General features: G+C 37.7%; 1 protein-coding gene across 1 annotated transcript in view; it reads left to right on the forward strand.

Annotated features, from left to right (window-relative positions):
- The window catches only part of LOC112750171 (clathrin light chain 3), a 72,285-nt gene that overhangs the window by 47,254 nt on the left and 1,303 nt on the right, over positions 1-23,728 (forward strand). The gene's annotated exons all lie outside the window — the stretch shown is intronic.

Here is a 23,728-nt window from a genome sequence, read left to right on the forward strand (position 1 = left end):
GGACAAAGACTACTAAAACTCTTATAATATTTCTTTCCAGAAATACTCTCATTTAACTTTTTGAATTCTAAATTTATTCTTCAATTTCTATATTTATCTTAAACAAAATATGATATTGAGACAACTCTCTCCAATATATTTTACATACACCAAATGACTTAATGTAGCTTCTGTCTCTCAGTCTCTATCTCCTAATCTCTGTTTCTCAAATCACAGTCTCTTTTTTTTTAGATGACAAGGGGGGTCAAAGACCCCAAAAATAAAACTAACTAAAACCCCTTAAAATGGGAGAACTAGACAAGTCACGCATAATCATCATAGCTGTATCCGGGGGAGCAACTTCAAAAAGATGGAGGCCAAAGGGAAGATCATGGCCCTACTTGGCAAGGTTGTTGGCAGCAAAATTTGCTTCTTGAAGACAGTGGGACCAAGAGATATATGGCACACGGCTGGCAAGGACAACAATGTCGTCAAGAAGCGGGGCACATGGGTGGGATGAATTATGTCCTTTCTTAATGAAGTTAACAGCAGCAATAGAATCATACTCAACAACTAGGGAACTGATATTGTTGGCCACAGCAATTTGTAGACCGCGAACAATGACCCATAACTCAGCGTGCATAATTGAACAGCTTCCCAAATTTCAGGTAAAACTTTTAATAAAGTGACCAAGATGATTCCTGAAAATACCTCCACAAGCCGCACTACTACTCTGAGAAAGGCAAGATCCATCCACGTTGAGTTTGGTAACATTTTCCAACGGAGGTTACCAAGTAATGAGACGTTCTTCAGTGATCCGAGGTGCACAGTTGAGAAGGCCAGACCTCGAGTCTTTGATAATCTCATCAAACCGAGCTTTAACTTGATCTCTTCTTGCACGGGGAGATGTCATATCGCTCTCGAAGATGAATTTGTTTCTAAAGAACCAAATGGAGGAGATGGTAACACCAAAGAGGCAGCACCACTCATCATTCGACGTAAGGTTCTGGAGAAGCCAATCATTCAGATCAAGAAGAAAGAAGTTGTTTATGCTGGCTGCACGGGTGAACGGGAGCCAGATGCCCACAGCGAATGGGCAATCTCAGAGGACGTGTAAAATAGTCTCATCGGTACCTGAGCATCTTGGACAAGTTGCCTGAAGGGTGAGATGTCTTTTCTTTCTTTCCACTTTGATGAGGATAGCATTGTGAGACACTAGCCAGAGAAAGATCCGAATGCATTCTGGTCCTTTCCAGTGCTAGATCACGCTGTGTAATTTGCTAGCGATGCCTTCTTCTCCATTCAGCTTTTGGTATGCTGATTTGAGATCGAAAGAGCCGTTAGACGAAGGATTCCAGGCAATTTGGTCTTCTTGCTTCCAAGGGAAGGGCGGGAAAATAGGCACAATCTTCTGGATAATCTCATTAGGCAGTCAAGTAGCGAGCCTATCATAATCCCAACTACCTGAAATAGTTAAAAAAAATCCATAAGTTTGTCTTCCAAATTAATAGGCATACAAACCTGATTAGCATATGGTGCAAGAGAGCCAATATTTGGCACCCAATTATCATTCCAAAAATTAATTTTGGAACCATCCCCAATACGCCAAATGTAGTTTTGCTCAACATGATCCCAAGACTTGCGTATGCCCTTCCAAAGATTTGATTCATTCCTCCTCCTTTCCACCTTAGGAATAATATCGGTACCACAACCATATTTAGAACGAAGGATTCTGGCCCACAGAGAGTCTCTTTTTTCAATAAGACCCCATCCAACTTTAGTCATGAAGGCACAATTCATTTTTTCCGAGTGGCGAATCTTGAGTCCTTCCAGTTTTTTTGGGGAGCAGACTTTATCCAGTTAATAAGCTGGATTTTCCTGGATTTTTCTGAGTCCCCCCAAAGAAAGTTCCTGCATTTACGATCAATTAAATTACAAGTAGATGAAGGAAATAAAGCATATTGCATGGTATAATAAGGAATAGAAGATAGAACAGATTTCACCAGGGTACATCTCCCTGCTAGGGAAAAAGAAGACACTTTCCAGTAATTTAGTCTGGAGTTGATCTTGTTGATAATATCACCATATGTATTATTAGAGACTTTTGAGTGAAGGAGAAGGACACCCAAATACTTCCCAAGGTTATCAGTTCTGGAAAAATGAAGAAAGTTACTGATTTCAGATCTGACATTGTGACCCTCATTTCTAAAGAAGAAAGTTCTAGTTTTCTCTTGGCTAATTTTTTGATCGGAGCTAACACAAAAAGCTTCCAAGCACCTATTGATAATATCGGCTTGCTCCAAATTCGCTTTTGCAAAGAGAATGAGGTTATCAGCGAAGCAGAGATGAGAAATATTAGGAGCATCCCTTTTAAGATAGATGGGTTTTCAAAACTCATGCTCAACAGCTGCGCCGATGAGTTGAGATAAGCGTTCAATGCATAAAACAAAGATATACGGAGAAATGAAATTTTCCTTGCCGAATTCCTCTAGTGGGCGTGAATTCGTCTAGCTCTTCTCCATTTCATAAAACTCTCATCTTAGCAGAGAAAATACAACAGTAGATCAAATGAATAATATGCTGAGGCAACCCAATATCGGAGAGAGTATCGTAGATAAAACTCCACTTGAGTCTATCAAAGGCTTTTTCAAGGTCAATTTTGATAGCCATCCACCCTTTCGACCCCTTTTTGCTTCTCATAAAATGAATAATCTCCTGAGTAAGAAAGACATTATCTGTACTATACCTCCCAGGTACAAAACTGCACTGAGTGGGAGCAACTAATTTTTCCATGACTTTTCTTAGCCGATTAGCAAGAATTTTGGTAACAACTTTGTAGGATACGTTGCAAAGGCGAATAGGGCGCATTTGCTTGAGACTCGTCACCTGCTCCGTTTTTGGAATAAGAGTAATAAGGGTCTCATTTAATTCCTCAATTTTTTCGGGATTAGCAAAAATTTAGTTCACTAAAGAGCACAGGTCAGGACCAACACGATCCCACTGGCTTTGGTAGAAGATAGCCTCGAGACTATCCCTATCCGAAGCCTTAAAGCTACCAATATGAAAGATAGCTTCCTTAATATCCAGCTCAGAAATGTTCTTGCCAACACTATACAAATCCTCTACATTAAGCTGAGAAAAGGCATTATTAAGGACAAAAAGGTGATTGGGAAGAGAATCATTATATAGATCAGCATAAAATGAAAAAGCCATATTTTCTAGAGCATTATTATCAGTTATAAGGCTACCACTAGAATCAAGGAGAGATGTCACCTTGTTTTTTCGACGTTTAATCATAGTTGACCCATGAAAGAACTTTGTGTTTCAATCTCTGAATTAAATTCATTTACTCCTGGATTTCTGGTATCAGAGATGTTCCTCCTGATTGAGCATATTTTCATATTCCTTCCAGAGATCAATTTGGAGCTTCTCAAGAAATTGATTACTACCCTGAGAAAGGTTTGAAGTTATACCATTCAATCGTTTGAAAAGAGTTCTTTTTCTTTTAAGAATATCCCCAAAAACATCATAATTTCAATTTTTTAGAGAATTTTTGAAGCTTATTATACCATCAGACCAAGAATTCTGCACATTCCAAGAATTCTCAACCAATCTGTGGAAATCAGGGTGAGAAATCCAAGCAGCAACAAAATGGAAATGTCTTTTGTGTCTATTGTAAGAGGCTTCAGCAGAGAGTTGGATGCAGATGACCGTGTAATCAGACTTGAAATTTGGTAAATACTTAAGGCTAGCTTCGGGAAAGGCCAGCTGCCAGTCAAGGTTACACAGACCACGATCCAATCTCTCGACTAAATCACCCCTTCTCCAAGTGAAAGGCCAGCCCATATAACCTAAATCCACTAATCCGCAATCAGAAACACAACTTTGAAAGTCTGAGCAAGCTCCAGAATTAGCACTACGAGTACCCCCTTGTCTTTCATAATCATGAAGAAGAGCATTAAAATCTCCTAAGATGCACCAAGGAAGATTGATATTGGCTGCCAGAGAATGGAAGGAAGTCCAAATGGATCTTCTATTCGGAGGTTGTGGGCTGCCATAAACAGCAGAGAGGAGCCAGGTAGTAGCATTATTACCGGTAAGCCTAAGATGAACAATTTACCGATTATGTTCTAAAATATCCAACTTTCCAAGAACCTGAGTCCCATAGACACCAAATTCCTCCCGAATGACCATTAGCTTTCACAATAAAGAAATTATCAAATCCAATTTTGTCACGAACAGCAGCCCTACGCGAACCACTTATATGAGTTTCAAGAAGAATAATGAAATTTGCATTATACTCTCTTCTAATATCTCTAATAAGAGTAGGAAAAGTTTTCCCTCCAGTACCTCTACAATTCCAACTTATAATATTCATCACAAAACAAACAGAGAAGGGAGAATCACTAAGGATGAAAATCACGCCGAAGCTTGAGCCTGGGGTCTCGATTCGGACTTATCCGATGAGTCAGCCCCATTATTGGGGTTCTTCCATACAATGAGAGACTTGATATCGTCTGGAGGTCTCTCAACATTTGTCCTTGACTCGTATCCTAACTCCATTGGCTTTGAAGAGGAACCAGTAGAAGGGGAAACAATCATAGGGTTAGAACGAATCGTATAGTCTTCAAATTGAATCTTTACCTTTTTTGCAACAACATCAGCTTTGTATTGCTCCCGCCTTAACCGAAGCATGTAATTCATAACGACACCCTCCATGACTTCAACTTCAGGATCTTTAGATTTAGGGACAGGAGAGGGAATGTTTTAAGAGTTGCCACCAAAGAGGAGGATGGCTTGGTAGTGAATTTAGGGATGGACTTCACTAATTTCTCATTCTGGGCTAGCCCAACTTTATTAAATAAAGGTTTCTTGTCCATTTGAGGGTTTTTGCCAGCACCTTGTTTTAGAACTTTTTTAGAATGGGCTGAAAATTTGTTTTCTCTTTTTGGGCCTTATTAGGAGAAGCTCAATTATTGATAATACTTGAAGATTTGCCTTCTGCATGTGGTTCACCCTCCAACGTGATTAATGCACTTTCTTCATGCAAAACATTGAATCTTGACTCATGTTCCTTTCCCTGATTATCTTCCTCATTAATAGACCTATGATTATAGAAAGAATCATGTCGTTGATTGCTTCCAGAATTATTCGGATTAAATACAACTATTTATTAGTCTTTTAAATACAACTATCTATTAGTCTTTTTACTTTCTACTATAATGTCACATTAGCTTAAGTAGCAAATTCACACAATCTGAACATAAGTTATCTAATTAAACTATTTTTAAAACTTTTTATTTTTAATTACAATACTTCTCGATCCTTTTAATTCTCTTTTGTCACGTGTTCTCATTATTTATCAAATTTAATATTAATTTTTAAATATAATTTAAAAATTAAAATTCGTTACTATTCGTATCATTTATTATGTAATAAATTGGTGTTATTCGTATTAACAAGAGTAATCAAATGTTACAATTATCTTTTATATTTATCTATCTATCTATTTATAATATATTAAAACATAACTCAAGATAGTCTCTTAATACATTTTTAGTCTTCTAACTCTATATTATTATACCACGTACCTTTAAGTGGCTATTATTTATTATTTATCTAATTAAATTATTTTTTAATTAATTTACTTTTAATTGAATTATTTTTTAATCTTTTTACTTCTATTTCTTATGTATTTTATAAATATAATAAAACAATCGTTAACATTTTCATTATTTATTAATTGTAATATTAAATTTTAAATATAATTAAAGATAACATGATTGTTTATTACATAACGAATGACTACTGAAACGTTAATTAATTAATAAATTATAACCGTTCTTTGAATCTTCAATACAAATGATAAAGAGATCTAGAACTTCTTCAAGCATTTCACTCTCCTCTTTGTTTGATTGTTGACTCTCTCTCTCTCTCTCTCTCTCTCTCTCTCTCTCTCTCATCAATAAAAGCTATAGGTAAAGGTTTTATCTGGACCTTGTGATTTATAAACTAAGAAAAGACTAATTATACATACATATTTCATCAATTTGATTTGATTTGGTTATCTATTTTTTTTTTTTACAAAGTTCAATGATGTACTAATATGATAATTTAGATTATGTAGAATTGTAAAAATCAGAAGAATATTCAATGGCAAAACAACAGCAATTACATAAGCAAGAGAATAGGTACTCTATTTGATTGATTGATGGTGTAATGTCTCTATTGATGGTTCTCTACTATGTTAATTTCGGCACTTTTCAATCTAGTGTCTATCTTAATCAATCTCTTTTTGATTCATATGTAATAACTGCCTTGAAGTTTTAATAACATTTATATAGATAGTTATCTTCATGACCATGTCCAAGAAATAGCTATCGCCTTATTGGTAGAGTATATGAAATTTGAGTCTCTTTTACTACAATCATCAGATGATGAGAATTAATATAAGCTAAGCTAAGCTAATATAATTATAATTATGATTGGATTTGGTATTTAAAAGATAGAGTGACCAAAGTTTACAGAAAATACATTGTTGAAGGAAATTTTGGCTAAGATAGGATAGTTGATCACCATCAAGGCATTCTTGGAATAACATTTTATTGTTTGGTGTATCTAAATTTTGTAAAAAGACAGTTGGTATATTGTACTGGTGTATATATTTGTAAGTTTTGTTGTATTGTTTTTTTATTCTGCTTTAGTTTATTAGGATGTATTAAATTTGTCATTTGAATTTTTTGAGACTTTTGGGCCAGCTAATTAATTTATGTTTTTAAAAAATATTAATTACAATGAGAATTATCAAAATAAAACTATTATTTCAAGAAGAAATAATGTATTATATTAAAAGAAATTAAAAAAAGTGGTAATGCAACTACAAGTACTTGAACATATGGGATAACAGCATGAGTGAATTGCTCTACTTATAGCAATGACCTATGGGTTCATGATTTTGATTAAGGTAGTAATTTGTTTGGGATATTTAATTAATGATATTAGTTTTTTAATTTGTATTACACTGAAATTGTTTTATTATCTCTCTTTCAATTCATTTGTAAGATGTTAAAATAACCATATTCTACAAAATGTTTGTTTCCACTTTTATTATTTCAGTATATTAATTTTTTTCATAGTTGTTATATTATATAGTTATAATATAATTTGTTCTGAAATAATATTCCTCTTCAATTCCTTGTACTACATAATTACTAACAATTACGACATTATAACAACACATACAAATGTATTTATGGATTAACTATAAAAAATACATAATTTAGTTTTAAAAAAAATTATTTTACCAAAAATATAATACTTTGAGATTTAAAATAATTAAAATTCATATGTAATTTCATAATAATTAGGTATTTTTTAAGTTAAAATTTAAAAGTTTAGTAATCAAGATATAATGAGGATTTGATCACTTAATTTGAATAATTAGAATTTAGTGTAATTTCATGAACTAAAAGATAATTTAATTATCTCTAATTTAAAATTAGAGTACTTGTTTGAAATCAATGAGTAAGTTGACAAATAGTGTTCTTAAAATTTTTTTTAATGGATTATATTTAGTTTTAAAATTACTACTCCACCCTCCAATTTTATCAAAATACTTATTCTACTCTTATCCCTTTATAAAATCCCTAATCCTAACCTTTCTAATTTTTGCCCTAATTCCATCATCCAACACACACACACTGAACAAAGAGAGGGATATGGAGGAGAGTGTGAGGAAAAAGAGAGAGGAAGGAAGGAGGAGACGGTGTCGGTGGAACTGGGAGCCGGCGTCGCCATTGCTGACTCAAGGAAGAGAGGGAGAGATCGATCAGAAGAGAGAAAGACGCAAGAGAAAAGGGGAGATGTTGTCCCACGCCGTCGTGCCTCAGTTGCTGCTGCTGCTAAGGCTCGTCACGGATAGTGTCGCTGTCGTTGTCAATTGTAGTCACTGCCGTCACAGTGGATGAAGCCCGAAGTGAGAGAGAGTCGTTCCTCTGTCGCTTCTGCCTAGCGTCGTCACCACTAGAGTTCTCCAGTGCAACCTTGAATTGGTCGTCGCCGTCGCCGAGCTGCTGTGTCACAATCAAAGGAGGAGGAATCGTTCGCTACCGCTAGAGTTTTCTGTCGCTGTTCTGCTCGCTGGACATCATCGTTGGAGGACTGGAGGGGGAGGTATAATGTAAGATCCAAAAGTTATTAACCATTTAAAATAAAATAAAATAATAATTTAATTGTTCATAATAGGTTTAAAAATTTTAGAAGTATTAATTAGAAAATTTATAGGTGAGATTTGAATTAGGTATTTTTTTCTGAGTGGAAAAATATAATTTGCTGTGAAAATTTGTGTAAAAATGCGGACCGGTAAATTAGCCAGCAATATCAGCTTAAGTCTTTCTAGTACTTCGTGAGAGAAATTAAAACTGCAGCAAAACTTAGAAAAATAATTAGAATTAAAAATCGGGTGCTAATTTTAAAGATTTTGACCCAAAATTGAGTCAAACGAACCAAAAATGCTAAATGTTCATTAAAAGTGTAGAGATCCTAAGCAAAATATAAAGTAGAGAATATAAAAATCTTCGCCATCTCTCAGACGAACCGCAACTCACTTCTGAGCACCTGAACCTGTATCTGAAAAATAAGAGATATATATGGAATGAGAACCCCCGACCCAAGGGTTCTCAGTACGGTAAAAGTGCCAAATAAATACAATGCACTGCAATAAAAACTTACAAAGCATCCTAAACTCCTTTTCACCAAGTATCCATCCTAGGTTCCCGCTAATCCATGAATATACAACTGTCATAAGGAGATACTAAGTCTAATTCATATTTCCCATGTTTCCCAACTCGCTGACTCTCCACGAATTAGACTCAGAAACATAAACAAAATCATCACCAGTTGTTCTGTCTCAGCAATTTTATATCAATACATCATATCCTCACCTGGAGCTAGTGAAATCACTTCACTGCATCTACCCAGGGAGCTCAATTTATCTCATTCAATTACATTATTAATTCATATCCTCAAGAATAGCCCTCAACGTCCACCGACACCAGCATGAGGGACCTCTCAATTGTACAAACACAAGCAATGTAGGCAAGTAATATACAATTAAAGTACAAGTAGAACAAGTAACACATAATCAGGTAACATAGCATATATGATATAGCAATCCAAAGCAGATAGGCAAACCCAAGCAATTCAAACATATGCAAATGATGCATGTCTGCCCTATGGCTGATGATATCATCTGTCGGTTATATAGCCAACCCGGCAAGTCTTGGTAACTAACCATTAGACTGTCCCTCTGTCGTGCATCTCCAACTCGAGTTATTCTCGATCATCATCATGATCATAATCATAATCATACAACACCCACACTGGTGTTTATCCACGGGGGCGAGCTCATCCGGAACTTTCACAGTGTTCGGCCACACGTACGACATAGGGTTAGCAGAATATCGAGTCTCCACCTGGAGCACGTGGTGGCTAGCCACTGCTTTCACCCAGGTAAACTCGTATCTCAGATAGTGGAAGTGCAACATTCACATTTCATTCAATACGCATATATGCAATTATACTTAGCCATAATCAATAATGGCTCCGCCGTAACTCCGTCATAAACTCAGCCACCCGACTCATGGTACAATCCAAAACCAGCCAATTCATAAACAAATATAGCCCTTCGGCTCATGGCACATAAAGTACTTCCACCGCCATCCTCCGTATCTCATACAATTATCTTTGATCATCATTGATCATTAATTCTCCCCTTTCTTCTTTCACAAGTTACCACATGCCCTAGCTCCATTCCCATCGCTAGGCATATCATAATGATTTAAAACACAAGGGGTGAGATTGGAGGCATAGAAGTATGAAATTTGGCTTTTAAAACTCAAAAAAATCAACCTTGGGATGAAAACAGGGTCACGCGTGCACGTCTTCCACGCGCACGCATGGATGGCCCAAAAGTTCATCGACACGTATGTGTCGCCCACGCGCACGCATGGGTGCGTTTGTGCCCCATGCACAAAACTGGCACAATTCTCGCACAACTCTCAGGAAAATGGCTGGGCATCTGTTGCAGCACACTGACGCGTATGCGCCAGCCACACGCACGCGTGGGTGGTGAAAATGACGCGTATGCGTCTGTCACGCCTATGCGTGGATGCGCGTTCTACCAAAAATTTTCTAAGTTAAAAGATGCAGAATTTATAGTTTCAAACCCCAATCTTCCGACGGACATAACTTCTTAATTTCAAATCATTTTTCGCCCGTTCTTCGAACGTCATGAACATCCCAGATCCAATTTTATTTCTAAATAAGTTTGGCACAAAATGGGGATCCAGAGTCCAAGTTATTCTCCGTCAAAGTATGCCCCAAAACAATATTTTCATACAAAATCACAAGTTCCATTTTCAAAACAAACCAATTTCAACCCTTTTCAAAAGTAACCAAAACATACCAAAATTCAACCTCAAGCCTCCTCAACTCATACATTGACAATTTTCATCAAATTCACAAACACTTTTCCCTTATTTTAACCCATCTCAATCAAATGGCTAAATTCCAAACACATTAACATGTCATATATCCTTCCTCATCTCAATTTCCAACAACACCATTTTCAATCAACCATCATTATACATAACCAATATCATACTCACCATCAACATAGTTTCACCCACAATTCAACCTCAATCAATCATCAAGCATATATCACAACATGCATATCTCTCATGCATCATACCGTCAATGCATCAATAATCATAATCACATATACACAATTTCACCCAAAATTACCAAATTCCACACTTCAACTCCTCAAACATTATTATCCAATAACTAACCCAATTATTCACACATTCAATATCTAAAATTCATCCAATCACTTATATCATTACACAATGCACACATCATCTTACCTTCCTTACCTCTTTCCGCCCTTCGGCCAAAAATTCACGGCCTCCGGCCCAAATTCACAATTTAATCGTATAATCCACAAACCAATACTCATTATCCAATTCATCATATTCTCAACACGCCAAACACACAATTTCACACAATTCTCAACCCAATATTAATTCACATTACATATCAATTATGCACATTAGCACCAACCATTCACACAATTCAAACTTAATCCTAGGGGCATCTAGCCTAGGAATTCTCATCACACCACACGGTACTTAAATGAAACTTAAACCGTACCTCTTGTAGCCAAACCAATTGAGCCTCTTCTTTGTAAGTCTCCACCAATCTTAGTTCCAAGCCTCACCAAAGCTCCTCAAGCAACACCAATCTCCCAATTGTGCACCAAAATTACCCCAAATATACTAACATAACCAATTTTGCATAGATACATTAACCTAGGATTCATGAAATTGATAAATCACAAGAATTTGAGTACTTCTTACCTTAAACCACTAAAGTTTGTGATGAATATCACCCATGGCTCATACTAAAGCACTCCTAAACAACCAAAATCACAAGGTTTTCTCAAAACCCACCCAAATTCGAATTTAAAGAGAAAAACGAAAAATGGGCAGAGGACAACGGATTACTCACCACAAAACTTATATATAATTGTAGAGGATGAGAAGAGCGACCCGTGGCCGCAAACGGCTCATCAATCGGAGCTCCGTAGCTCAAGTTATGGTGATTTGAAGATCAAAGAGAGTTAGGTTTTCTCTCTTCTTCCTCACCTCTTAATTTCAGCGCCCCACACCCTTTCTTTAGGGTAAAATGAGCTGGAATGCTCATAACTAATGTTTATATATGTTGGGTCTTGGACTCACTTAGGCCTGGTTCACTTATTTTTGTCTGTTGACCTAATTTTGGGCCAAAACCTTTAAGATTAGCGCTCTAAGTCGCACTTTAAATATTTCTACCTTCCCTAATTATAATTCCTCATTTCTTAACTTTATTTACTTATAATCAATTTTCTCAACTGCAGTACCAGACAGATCTCAGCCGGTACTACCGGTCAAAATTTCAGTGCGTGTTTTTACGCAGAAAACTATGTTTTTCGACTCCAAAAAATTCACTGAATCCAAATATCATATTTAAATTATCAAATTCCGATTGCTCAATTTTCTAACCATATTTGATCCTATTTAATTTAGTATTTAAATAAATTATGGTTAGACCGAGTTTTACATTCTACCCCTCTAACAGAAATTTTCGCCCTCGAAAATTCCATCCGCCACCACGAGTACGTGAGCGTAATCTGCCTTTATATCCAACGCATAATAGTTCCAAGGTCTTTTTACTCTGCGCGCTTCTGTTGCGGTGCTCTGATCCCTCTGTATTCGAGGTTCTCGATCAATTGTCCAACGTCGACCGACAGCCTCGTTTGTTACTTTCGTTATCTCATCAACTCACATCTTATTAAATCTCAAGTCATGTCATCAATAATATTACCATCATCCTTAATCATAGTCATTGGTGCACGAAATTGCAATAACACTTTTGCAACTCCGCACAACTAACCAGCAAGTGTACTGGGTCGTCCAAGTAATACCTTGCGTGAGCAAGGGTCGATCCCACAGAGATTGTCGGCTTGAAGCAAGCTATGGTTATCTTGTAAATCTTAGTCAGGATATCAGAAATTATCAGGATTGATTGTGAAAAGCAAAAGAACATGAAATGATTACTTGTTTTGCAGTAATGGAGAATAGGTTGAGGTTTGGAGATGCTCCATCTTCTGAATCTCTGCTTTCCTACTGTCTTCTTCTTCAGTCACGCAAGTCTCCTTCCATGGCAAGCTGTATGTAGGGTTTCACCGTTGTCAATGGCTACCTCCCATCCTCTCATTGGAACGATTCCTAATGCCCTGTCACGGCACGGCATTCCATCTGTCGGTTCTCAATCAGACCGGAGTAGAATCCAGTGATTCTTTTGGCGTCTGTCACTAACGCCCCGCCTTCAGGAGATTGAAGCACGTCACAGTCATTCAGTCATTGAATCCTACTCAGAATACCACAGACAAGGTTTAGACCTTCCGGATTCTCTTGAATGCCGCCATCAGTCTAGCTTATACCACGAAGATTCCGGTTAAAGAACCTAAGAGATAACTACTTAATCTAAGGTAGAACGGAGGTGGTTGTCAGTCACACGTTCATGGTTGAGAATGATGATGATTGTCACGGATCATCACATTCATCCGGATTAAGAACAAGTATTATCTTAGAATGGAAGCAAGCATGATTGAATGAGAAACAGTAGTAATTGCATTAATCCATCAAAACACAGCAGAGCTCCTCACCCCCAACCATGGGGTTTAGAGACTCATGCTGTGGAAGAAAACGTGTATAGTATCATAAGGTTATCAAAAAGTTGCATAGGGTACTGATACAATGTCAAAAGATCCTATAAATAGTAAACTAGTGTCCTAAGGTTTACAGAAATGAGTAAATGACAGAAAAATCCACTTCCGGGCCCACTTGGTGTGTGCTTGGGCTGAGCAATGAAGGAATTTCGTGTAGAGACCTTTTCTGGAGTTAAACGCCAGTTCTCATGCCAGTTTGGGCGTTTAACTCCAAATTTTATGCCAGTTCCGGCGTTTAACGCTGGAATTTCTGTAGGTGACTTTGGGCGCCGGTTTGGGCCATCAAATCTTGGGAAAAGTATGGACTATTATATATTGCTGGAAAGCCCAGGATGTCTACTTTCCAACGCCGTTGAGAGCGCGCCAATTGGGCTTCTGTAGCTCCAGAAAATCCGCTTCGAGTGCAGGGAGGTCAGAATCCAACAGCATCTGCAGTCCTTTTTGGTCTCGGAATCAGATTTTTGCTCAGGACCCTCAATTTCAGCCAGAAAATACCTGAAATCACAGAAAAACACACAAACTCATAGTAAAGTCCAGAAAAGTGAATTTTAGCTAAAAACTAATAAAAATATACTAAAAACTAACTAGATTATACTAAAAACATACTAAAAACAATGCCAAAAAGCATACAAATTATCCGCTCATCAGTCATCATCCCACATCACTATGATCAACCAAAAATCATCACCATACCTTAATCATACTCCATCCTTATCCTCTCTCTCTGCCAAGCCAATTACCACTAATCACAGCTTAACTCCAAGCATAACCTCCAGACTTACTTTCTTATTCCTAAACCCTCGAATTTATAATAAATTTCTGTCTTAAAGTCTTTGACTAATCAATCAAAGCTCTCTTCGTTTTTAGAATTCAAATGAGTTTGAAATAACAAGCTAACAAAATCATAAGAATCCACTTCCCTTTAATAATCTATAAAAACATTCGAGACACATCTCTTTTGTTAAAGTTACCCAAATCAAAAATCATTTTCAAAACCATACCCAACACTCTTTCAAATCCTTGGGAGAATTTCGACAGCACCTCCCTTAAAAACTGGAGTTTACCACCCGTCACGGGTTCCTTCAAACCAATCTCAGTACCATATCAGCATTTCAATTTAATGGTTTTCACATTCGTCTTTCAAAACCAATCATTATAAATCTCAATCTAAATCCAAGGTCACCATGACCAAACATCATAGTACTCATCTCCCAAACACGACAACTTGCACTCACTCATCATCTAAATCCGATTACGCATCAATGATAATTTCCTCATCTGTTTCAGAACCATCAAGGCTCACAGCCGCAATCAATTCCAATTATCTAGAATCATTATCTGCATAAGCTCACTAACCTTTTAAGTACTCAAAGCATAAATAATTTCTAATCATACCCCACTTTTCTTTATTATTATCATACTATGCTAACGCTTTAGCAAGCTTCTGCTATGCCACTTTGATTTCTTGTCTAGCATTAGTTCTATCACTTATTTCCTCAAGTACTAAACCACAACTTAGCATGACTGGCATTCACTAGATTTCTAGCTATGATAGCCAAAACCAAATACCAACTTAATCGTACTTTTAACACGTTGTTACCGACCTTTCACTTACCTATTCCCAAACCGTTAGATCTTACGGTACCATTCGTCGTCGTAGTGAACACACGACCTTGTTGTTGGCCTCTGGCAGTATTCCTGTTGACCTTCTCAGGACAGTTCCAAGACATATGTCCAGTTCATCCACAACTTTAGCAAAGTCCCAATCCAGCTCAACACGGAGTTCTCGAATGATAGCTTTCACATCACCTGTAAGTCAATTTATTCTGAGATTGCTTTCCATACTTCCTCCCTTGGTGATTGTTGTTGTTGTTCCTTCGGGAATTGTCTAAAAAAATCTCTCATATAGGGATTCGGTCTCGTCTTCACTCGCCCCTCAAACGATGAGCAAGTAAAGGCTGAATCAGCTCTATTCTCTCTTTTTTGGAGTTCACTGACACTGGGTTTCGAACAATAACTCCGTACAGTTCTTAACACTTCCGATCCCTTAGATATAATCCAACTCGCTTCTGCTGTGTCACTCTTATTCTTAACCTTTAAAAGTCTAGCTGCTCCTCTAAGTTAACTAAATATCGCTCCATCTCAGCAACTAATGGTCCTCGACTAATCATCAACTTGGACTCTACGATTATCAACACTTATCATTCATCACGAACGAATATTACATATTAATGATATGCAGGGGAGACATAGCGCTCAGTGAAGAGAAGAGAACTGAGCGCTCCCTTGCTTGCATTTGTTTCCCTCTTCGAGCCCTGGCCGTTTCCTTTTGCTAACAATTTCCTTGTAGTAGCGCTCAGTGAGAACCTTTGAATGTAGCACTCCTTTGTGTGCATGGTTCCCCTTTCGAACCTTGGCTGCCCCATTTTAAGAGTGTCGCGCCTTGTTTTTCTTCAAATGGGCCACGAAAACGTTGAAAGAGTTAACGTAGCGCTCACTTCAATTGAGCGCTGGTACCTTGTAGTTGAGCACTCCATTTTGATTGTCAACGTAGCGCCATTGCTCCCCTTGCTTGGCCTCTCCATACTAGCGCTCACCTTGTGAACACCCCGCTCAAATAGAGAGCGCTACAGCTTCCTTTGTTGCGCGCTAAGCCTTGCTTCCTTGGTGCCTTATTGCATGCACGAGTTTGGTTCCTCTATTGGAGCGCTACGTTCAATGTCCCTTGCTCCCTTGGTTGAGCGCCACGCTTTATTTTCATGGGCCACACTTTGGTTGAGCACGCTTTCCTGGTTCTTTATTTTATTCATCATTTCTTCATCTGCAAGCAACCAAATAACTACTCAAAGTATCACTAAATTCACAAGGTTTTTAAATCATTCATAAAATCAACTAATTCTAGCTTAAACCTTATGATTTTGTGTCAAATAAAGGATGGTTGATTGATTTAACATAATCATGAAAATCCGCTCCAAATCACTTACTTATAGTGTAAGAAAGTGCATAAAACCTAATGAAACAAGTGAAAAATATTTGAAAAGCTAGCATAAGATGACTTGTCATCACAATACCAAACTTAAATCTTGCTTGTCCCCAAGCAAGCACTAAACATGAGAAGAAATAAAATCAAACAGAGAAGCATACATGTCCTTATTTAGCAGATAATTGAACTTGGTTCATGGGATTTTATGCAGACAAATGTAGCTCAATTATTCTTAGCTAGCTGATATGGAATGCCTCTTTGATGGTTCACTAGGGCTGCTGCTATAATGCCTTGCTTTTAATTGATCCCTGTTAGCTTTTTCTTTCTTTCTTTTACTTAGGAAGCTTATTTCTTAATGAAAGCTTGGTGTTAAGTGTTGCAGCAGCCTTTTGGCTCAATTTTGCTCAACACTTTTTCACCACAGACACTTGGCTCACAATTTCTTCCTAGGAACATTGATGCCCAACATCTCTTTGAATTACTAAATGCTTTGTAACTAGGTTGCTCTTGATAATGGACTTTCGGTTGGCAATCTCAGATTAGTTAATCTAAGTGGTCAAGTTTTAAAATACTCCTCAGAACCTAATTATCCAAGCATATCCTAGTATAAGAGCACCACAGGCATATGTCCTAAGGTCCAAGCTATTGATGTCTAGCCTTATTATTTGTTTCTTTGCCAATTCTTGGCTTTTCTCTTTCTTTTTCTTTCTTACTTTGATCATTCTCAAGGAGATATTCATTAATAAAAGGCTTTATAGCAGCAACCTAATTCACACTTCAAGGAACATTTTATTATGCAGATTTTATTATTGAGCTAATCATTACATCAAACAAGTACCACCATTGAATTTCATTCTAATTCCTACAACATTGGACAATCACTTTCTGTTTCACACATTTTTCTTTTATTTATGCAGAAGGGAACAAAACAGAATTTAAGCAAATGATTGACAACAAGCACAATGCAGATCACTTGTAAGAAAACTACTTAGAATATGAAGGTGCAAAACATAAGGCATTTGGAGGCATATCATGTTTCAGGTATGCATCATCCTTATTTAATTGAAAACCATGAAAGAAACTTCACCACCTCCTAATTGTCGTGCTCCTTGCTCCTGCTTGATTCTCCTTTCTTCTTCCTCTTCTTGGTTGCATCTTGAGGTTCTTCAATAGGGCACCTTCATTCCCAAATAGGGTCTATCAGACCTAAGAGTCCAGCCTCCTCCAACCCATGCTGCATGTGTGTTGTATGCTGCTTGGTTCTTGCTCTCTGATGGTCTACCAACTCCTGGCATTGCTCAAATGGCTTGATCTGTGGGTTCAATGCTGGCATGCTGTGGACTACATAATCCAACTTTGATTGGGTTTCTATATCATACTCCATTCTATCCACGTGTCTATGCTCCCCAATGGTTGATATATGTTCTTCCACTGATACAGATTCTGAGTGTATTCCCCATACTTGGCCTGTCGTAGGAACAATCCATTAACTGATTCTTGAACTTTTGTTGACTGTTCCCTTTGCCCCTCAAGAATTTTTGCTTGAAATTCTTTTTGTTGCTCCATCATTTGTCGCTGCCAGTTCTCTTGTTGCTCTCGATCCTTTAGATACTGCTCCTGTTGCCTCAAGTATTGCTCTTGATGTTGCTCCTGTGCTCTCATGATTTTCTGAGACATTTCTTCAATGGCTCTCTGTATTTGACTCAAATCCAGTGCACTAGAAGCTTGCTCTCCCTCCACTTGTGGTCTTCTTCTTCTTCCTTGGGATCTTCTTTCCTCTTGATTGTCATCATCGGTAGCACCTTCCATGCTTTGCCTTGTGATTCCCTTGCCTCTTTTACCTTCTCATTATCTTCATCTTCAAAGAGCACCCCAGCCCTGTTGCATAGCCTCAGAATAGTGCTTAGGTGACCAAGCCTACTTGATTTGCCTGTATCCTCAGCTATCTCCTGAATGCTGTCTACTATGAGCTGTGAGAAGTTTATTTCTCCTCCCTTTAAGATGCAATATGTCAGGATAGCTCGCTTGATTGTGACTTCTGAGGTGTTTGCAGTAGGGAGTATAGACCTCCTCACTATCTCATACCACCCTTTGGCCTCAGGTATGAGATCTGTTCTTTTCAAGTGGCTTGGAGCTCCTTCTGAGTCTCTTTCCCAGTCTCTGTCTTCAAAGCATAATCCATGTAATATCTCATCAGGGTCATTCTCACCCTGCAATCTTTCTTCAAAGCTAAGCTCTCCATAGGTTATTACTCTCAACTGTAGGACCCTCATGACGGATGATGGACTAAAATCTACCTCAACACCCCTGACATAGCTCTTATAAGGGGTGCTGTCCTTGCTTGTCTTTACAGCATTTGCGTAGAAGCCTCTTATCATGACTGCACTGATGTTTGCGAGAGGTTCACACAAAAGTTCTCACCTCCTTTCCTAGGTAATTCTTCTCATAATAGGATACTCTCCATTCCTCAGTCTAAAGCCCATCTCTGGAATGACATGCTTTGATTCCATGAGCCTATGATACTTTAATTCATGAAATTGAGACTTAAATCTCTTTGTATCATAAGTTGATGGTTCGGCTACCATTGGTTCTTTTTCCTTCCTTCTCTTAGAACTTGATGAAGCCATGAATTCGAAAAGAATGGAGAAGAAGGGTGAACTTGGGTTAAGGCACAGTCTTGTTATGAAAGGGGATGGGAGATACGTTGTTGTTGGGTATTTTGTGTTGTCTTTTGGGCAAATAGGGGCTGCTGTAACGTGTTTGGGATGAAGGCATGAGTGAAACAAAAGCAAATAGATGAGGAAGTCTTGTATGAGGAGAGAAGGGATATGTGAGCTAGGAAGTGTCACCACCTATTTATAGTCAAGGCATGAATCTTTGGAACAACCCACAAGTGGGAAAGCTTCGGTTAAGCAAAATAAAGGGTGAAGATTAAGCAAAACATTGTATAAAGCTCATAGCATGGACGGCTAACATGCAAAGATGAAAGAGGACAAGGATTGCTCCCCCATTAACTGCATGTGGTTCGGCCTCCAAGGCATTAATGCATGCAGATTTTGTCTCCAAGAGAGCACCATTCCCTAGGCACATGTGGCTTTCTTTTCATCTTGTCATAACCGTGCATGCTCCCTTTTGTCTTCTTCTCAATCTCCTTTGTACCTATACAATTAAATCAAGACAATGGTAAGCTTTAAGGTTTGAATTACGGTGGTGTAGTGCCAAGCAATAAAGAAAAACAAAATTCTACATGTTCTTTATTCATAAATAACCAATTGTGCTCCTTAGATAGTTAACCAAAATTTGGTGAACACCAAACTTGTCCCCTGATAAATGATCCATATAAAATGCAAAGAACATCCATCACAATTGGTACATTCATCATAAGGGACATTTTATTTTCTACCATAAACTCATTAAATGAAACAATGTATGGTTCATCTATTCATAACTTTGATCCTTTGAGCAAAAATGGTTTTTCTGAGATTCAATGCATATGTAGATACCAAACTTAATGTTTGGCTATATACTCCACCTAAATGAATAAGTATATATCCTAAGATAGCTTGAGAAGCTATTTTTAGAGTGCCTTTAGGTACACCAAACTTAGGAATCAGACATATGCTTCACAATGATATGTGCAATTATCAAATCTGCTTGTAAGGATTCAAATATATGCTAGGAAAACTATTTATTGAAATTAAAATAAAGCAAGAATATTAAATCATGGGCTGCCTCCCATGGAGCGCTCTTTTATTGTCATTAGCTTGACATTGACTCCTTATTAGGGTGGCTGATGATTGTGGTGCCTCAGTTTGTCTCCTCTCATTGTAAGCTTTCTTCCAATGTCTTGATGTTCAATCTCTGTATGCTCTAGTGAGAGTATCTTGTTGAGTGTAATAATAATCAGATTGTTGCTCTGTCCCTAACTGTTGGTAGATTAATTGCACTTTATCTCCCTTTGAGAATCCTTCAGTTGGGATCTTTTTGTTTTTCCTCCTTTTTAGAGCCTTTTTCTTGCTTTTTCCCCCTTTGTGGTGATCATTCTATTTTGATAGTGGGCTGTATTTTGGGATCTGTCTTCTTAGTGGCCAACACCTCACTTTCTTCTTGCTTTCTCTCATCATTCTGTACAGTCTCATTCTCCTTTTGTCATGCTTTGCTGCTTATCTCTTGCCCTGGAGGGAACTAATAAGTATCTCCTTGGATTCTTCCTTCTAATACAAGTCTTCTCTGTCATTCTTCATGCAATTTTCCTTTTCATCAATATGCTGTGCTTCTGGAAAGACATTTAGAGTGATGCTCTCATCATGTACCCTTAGGGTCAATTCTCCTTGTTCAACGTCTATGATGGCTCTTGTTGTGGCCAGGAATGGTCTTCTCAAGATAATAGAGTCACTTCCTTCTTCTCCTAGGTTTAGGATTACAAAGTCTGCAGGGAATATAAACTTATCCACCTTGACCAAAAGGTTTTCAATCACTCCTTTGGGAAATACCAATGATTTGTCCACAAGCTCTAGTGACATCTGTATGGGCTTTACCTCCTCTATGCATAGCTTTCTCATCATAGAATAAGGCATTAGATTGATGCTGGCTCCTAAGTCACACAGTGCTTTTTTATGGTAATATTACCAATGGTGCAAGGTAAAAAGAAGCTCCCAGGGTCTTGGAGTCTTGGAGGGAGCCCTTTTTGGATCACTGCACTGCATTCTTGTGTCAGAAGCACTGTTTCCTTCTCATGCCAGCTTCTCTTCTCGGTGATGAGCTCTTTTAAGAATTTAGCATATAGAGGCATCTGCTTTAATGCTTCAGCAAGTGGGGTATTAATCTCCAGCTTCTTGAAGACTTCAAGGAACTTGGAAAAGTGTTGATCCTTGATCTCCTTGTTAAACCTTTGAGGATATGGCAGAGAAGGTGTGTAGGCCTTCGCCACCTGCTTCTATTCTTGTGATGATTCCTCCATTACTTGTTTCCCTTTCTTTGAAGCTTGTAGCTGCTCCTCCTTCTCTTTGAGCTTCTCCTGTTCTTGCTTGTCTTCTTCCTTGTTGATGGCTTCATCTTTTTTGCTGCTATCCTTGTCATTGTCCATAAGTTTCTTGTTAGCTTCCTTATTTTTCACCAAGGTTCTTCCACTCCTTAACTGGATGGCTTTGCATTCTTCTTTGGGATTTGGAATGGTATCACTTGGGAGTGAGCTTGTTGGTCTCTCAATCACTACTTGCTTGGACAATTGACTAATTTACCTCTCTAGATTTTTCATTGAGGCTTCATGGTTCTTGCTGGTTAGCTCTTGGTGCTTCATCATCCTTTCCATCATTATCTCCAAGTCGGAGATTCTTTGGGAGTCTTGAGGTGGTTGTGGTTGATTATGGGATGTTGAGGGTTGGTGAAAAGTGTTTTGGTTAGTTGATGGATTATTGGGTGGATAGAAATTGGAATTGGGGTAGTTATTTTGTGGTTTTCTGTATTGGTTTTGGTTAGTTTGCTGATGGTTTTAGTGGTTTGTGTTTCTTGAGTTGTTTTGGTTGGAATTTCTTTACCATGGCTGCTGGTTTTGATTCTGGTTGTCTCCCCATCTCAGGTTTGGATGATTTCTCCAAGAAGGGTTGTAAGTGTCTCCATGAAAGTCATTTGATCCAGAACCTTGGTTGTGCACATATTGAACTTGTTCCTACTGCTGATCTTCTTGGTTTTCTTTATTTTGCCCCATGTGGGTGATGGTTGACTTGTATTCACTATTGCAACTTGGAGGCCATTAATCTTCTTGGCCATCATCTCCATTTACTGCTGGATTTGTTGGTGCATCACCTTGTTTTGAGCTAAAATAGTGTCCACACCTTCAAGCTCCAATACACCTTTCCTTTGAACTGGTTGGCGTTGCCTCTGATGACCATAGAAGTATTGGTTGTTTGTTACAGTGTCAATGAGATTTTGAGCCTCCTCAGTTATCTTCATGAGGACTCTTCGAAGATTAATAAGAGAAGTAAGAGGTAAAAGTGTTGTTAGAGAGGAAGGATCTGAGGAAGAAAATCAAGAGATGGAGGATAATCCACCCAACCCACCTGATGGAGTAGCCAACAACAATGGCCAACCTCAGAGAAAAGTTTTAGCCTTTTACACTTTCCCCAACCCAAGATATTGTGGGAGTAGCATCCTTACTCCCAATGTCAATACAAACAACTTTGAATTGAAGTCTCAACTCATCACTCTCATACAGAACAATTGTTCCTATGGTGGAGGCCCCTTGGAAGATCCAAACCAACACCCATCCACCTTTCTGAGGATATGTGACACAGTGAAAACCAATGGTGTGCATCCTGACATTTACAAATTATTGTTGTTTCCATTCTCCCTGAGAGACAAGGCTACTCAATGGTTGGAGTCATTTCCAAGAGATAGCATTAACAATTAGGAAGATCTAGTGAACAAGTTCTTAGCTAAGTTCTATCCTTCCCAAAGAATCATCAGACTCAAGACAAACATTCACTCAGATGGATGGAGAGTCATTGTATGAGGCATGAGAGAGATACAAAGCTCTAATCAGGAAGTGCCCACCAGAAATATTCAGTGAATGGGATAGGCTCCAAAACTTCTATGAAGGATTGACACTGAGAGCTCAAGAAGCACTTGATTATTCTAAAACAACAAGAAATACAAAAAACCATAAAATAATCACTCTACTACTAAAGTAAGGTTATGGTTAGATTAAACAAAAATTCAAACAGTTAGTGTGTTTGTTAAAAACAAAGAAAAAAGTGCTTAATCTAGATTATCACCTTACTTAATCATTGTCAATCTAAGTCAATCCCCGGCAACGGCGCCAAAAACTTGATGGGTGGAAATTAGATTTCCACACAAAACTCACCGGCAAGTGTACCGGAATGCATCAAGTAGTAATTACTCACAAGAGTGAGGTCGATCCCACATGGATTGATGGATTGAGCAATTTTAGTTAGGTGATGAATTTAGTTAAGCAAATAGTTGATAATTTGAGTGAATTTTGATTAACAGAAGCTAAATTGCATGTAAATAAAAGAGAGAGGGGAAATTGACAGAATCTAAAGTGCAGAAAAAGTAAATTGCATGAAACTTAGAGTGCAAGAAAGTAAATGAGTTGAAACTTAAATTACAAAAAATGTAAATTGTAGAAACTTAAAATGCAAAAAATGTAAATTACTGAATCTAAATTTCTGAAAATATAAATTGCTTGAAGAGTAAAGGATTTGGGTACTGGAATTCAAAATTTAATAAGAGATTGCAATTGAAGTAAATTAGAAAGCTATTAGATGAAGGATTCAATCCAGTATAAAACAGAAAGGAAAATTTGCTTGAAGGAACAAATAGCAAGAAAACTTAATTAATTATGAAATTAAAAGACAATTTGAAGATGAAGAAGAGAAATGAGATTGAAAGCAGATCTAAATTCAATTGCTCTGATA

This window comes from Arachis hypogaea, chromosome 2, assembly GCF_003086295.3.
Source record: "Arachis hypogaea cultivar Tifrunner chromosome 2, arahy.Tifrunner.gnm2.J5K5, whole genome shotgun sequence".
NCBI lineage: Eukaryota > Viridiplantae > Streptophyta > Magnoliopsida > Fabales > Fabaceae > Arachis > Arachis hypogaea.